This window comes from Coffea arabica, chromosome 1e, assembly GCF_036785885.1.
Source record: "Coffea arabica cultivar ET-39 chromosome 1e, Coffea Arabica ET-39 HiFi, whole genome shotgun sequence".
NCBI classification, from domain to species: Eukaryota; Viridiplantae; Streptophyta; class Magnoliopsida; order Gentianales; family Rubiaceae; genus Coffea; species Coffea arabica.
The window spans coordinates 7,641,887-7,644,730 of record NC_092311.1 but is presented as its reverse complement, the minus strand read 5'-3'; the positions used below and the strand labels follow the sequence as shown (position 1 = coordinate 7,644,730).

The 2,844-nt window shown below is 37.1% G+C and overlaps 1 long non-coding RNA gene across 1 annotated transcript; it reads left to right on the top strand.

Annotated features, from left to right (window-relative positions):
* Positions 1-281: 281 nt before the first annotated feature.
* LOC140004491 (uncharacterized) lies at positions 282-1,163 on the top strand. Its single transcript, XR_011815871.1, has 2 exons — positions 282-453; positions 565-1,163. It is a non-coding gene; the product is annotated as an uncharacterized lncRNA (long non-coding RNA).
* The last annotated feature ends 1,681 nt before the right edge of the window (positions 1,164-2,844 follow it).

Here is a 2,844-nt window from a genome sequence, read left to right as displayed (position 1 = left end):
CCAACTTACAAGAAGTACAAGTGAATTGGTCCAAGTTTACAAATATGTTTGAGTCATATAATCGTGCCTAAATACGGGGTGATATCTGCACTAGTATGTGCTCTTTATGGCTTAATCAATGGAATTTAGCTTAATTTTTGCTCTTTAGGATTTTAAGTGATAAATTGTTGCACTAGTTACCAGACCAAACATTTCTCTACCTCATGTTTCTACTTAATGTCATAACTGAAGCAGCATTGTGATGTGATATTGTGATTTTTTTCCAGAATTTGTTTAGGAAGCAAAAATCATGCTTTTTGGACGAAGAACACCAAGGTTCCTGTGTTGTTCTTATGAGAATGTCTGGAGGGAGAAGTTATTTTCACTTATCAGTCAGGTTTTGAAGATGGAAGGTAGTTATCTGTGATTTTTCCCACCAAAATGCCATATACTGCGCGGAATGTGGAAATAAAGGTAAAAAATGTTTACTGCATTCTTTTGGGCTGTTTCAATTGCTTTTCTTTTTCCTTTTTTTTGGAAGTGATTAACAAAATAAATCAAATACTGAACCTTTTCTCCTTGTAGCATGCTGAAAACATAGTGGCTTGTGCAAGGCTTGTTGAAAGTAGTATGGATGGAGAAGAATTAGTGGGAAGCATGGTAGCTGGTATTCGACAGCTATCAAGGTACAAGACTTGCTTGATGAAAACTGGACTTACTGATACTTTAGTTCCAGAGGTGAGAACATTTGATGGAAAGAAGTTAGACATTGTAGACAGCATTGACAATCATTTGGATGACAAAAACGAAGCATGTGATTGCAGTGTCAATCATTTATTCAGCTGAAACAGTTAAAAGATTTGGTGCTGCAATTGCAGATGCAAGAATTCCTACGTCCTTATTCAAAGGTTCCCGCCAGATTTTGCAAGGCCTTTGTCAATTGGGTAATAGCTTATACCTTTCTACTCAAGAATAAGAGACACTCATGGTACAATTGTGATAACAGTTAATCATTCCAGGTATTAGGCTCAGTGTTGAATTTGTTTTAGTAAAATAACCTATCCTAAGTACTGTCATGGTACTTAAATAATTAATTACTTTGACGTGTCTACTTCAAGATAAATAGTCAAAATCCAAAAATTTGCAGTTTGAATGATCAATAAACAGGTTTTGTTATTGTGGCATTCCATCTTATGTTGTAACATGTAGGAAACAGTAGTTTCTGTTAGAAGAATATTAGTATTATTGTAGATAATAAATTAGTAAGGGTATTCTTGTAAATAGTTGGTTAGATTTGTACTCCTATAAATACTAGTTAGTCACTCATAATACGGTGACTAGATATTTTCCTCTCAAGATACCTGTTAACATGGTATCAGAGTTAAAGTCCTAGGGTTAGGGTTAAACATCTAGCAAAAGTACTGTTCACGCGCACTGTTCATCGCGGTACTGTTCATGCCGTTACTATTCACGACGTACTGTTCACGGGGGCACTGTTCACACCGTCCTGCTCACGCCGTTACTGTTCATGGCGCACTGTTCAAGCGGTACTGTTCGTCTCGAGTTTTGACCCTTTTTTGGGTTTGAAGTGCTATTCGCTATTGCTGAAAGTTTATCAAAAGGTATTGTGACATCCACTAATATTATGCCAATGGTGATGCCTCAAATCACAAATTGAAAGTTGGATGATACCAATTATCAATAGTGGTCAAAAGCTGTTAAGATTTATCTGACAGGCTTAGGAAAGCAACGTTATCTCACAGATGATTCTCCTACGGAGGACAGCAAGAAACTAATGTGGATTCTAGAGGATGCCTAAATTCTTGGAGTAATATGGAATTCTATGGAGTCACGAATTGCCTACATGTGTTCTCATTGTGAGACAACAAAAGAAGTTTGGGATTATGTCCGGTTATTATATTGCAGTAATCTCTCACGGATGTATGATATTTCTTTGGAGTATTTTCAGTTGCAACAAAATGACAAGACAGTAACTGAATATTTTGCTGATCTTAAGCGAGTCTCAGAAGAATTAAATGCTGTAATGCCTCTCTCAAGTGATATTACGATTATGCAGAGGCAAAGAGAACAAATGCTTGTGCTCAAATTTTTGGCTGGTCTCAAGCCAGAATTTGAACCAATCAAATCTCAAATTCTAGCATGTGAACAATTACCATCCTTTGCAGAGGCGTATGCTCGAGTCTTACGTTCTGCATCTAAGGATAATGCACAGGGTGATGGTGCTTTAATTAATGACAAATCTATTTTAATTGCTAACAATAATCGGATAGAGCAACTTAATTTTGGACCTGGCTCTCGTGGAGGAAGAAGTAGAGGAAGTCGTGGAGGTCGTAGGGGTCGTGGGGGTCGAGGCACCCGTGAGTGCAATCATTATGGTTTAAAGAATCACACTTGTGATACTAGTTGGGATTTAAATGGGAAACCACCTCAGTTTGTTAATATGGTTACCACTGATCAAGTTGAATCAAGTTCTTTAGCACAAGGGTCACAAAAGACTTTTACTATATCTGAGAAAGATTATGTCAAATTTCTGCAGTACCAAATTGCAAATCACGCATCTCTTCCCTCTACTTCTTTAGCACAAAAAGGTAATGCTATGACTTGTCTCTCCACATCATCTAATTCTGACTCATGGAACATTGATTCCGGAGCTACTGATCATATGTCAGGTATCTCTAGAAATTTTTCTAATTTTCAACAGTCTACTTCCTTCCCTCATGTTACTTTAGCTGATGGATCTACAACTAAAGTTAAAGGACTAGGCACTGTAGAAATTAACTCATCTTTTCTGCTGCCTTCTGTTCTTTACATTTCCAATTTGCCTTTTAATCTAATGTCCGTTAG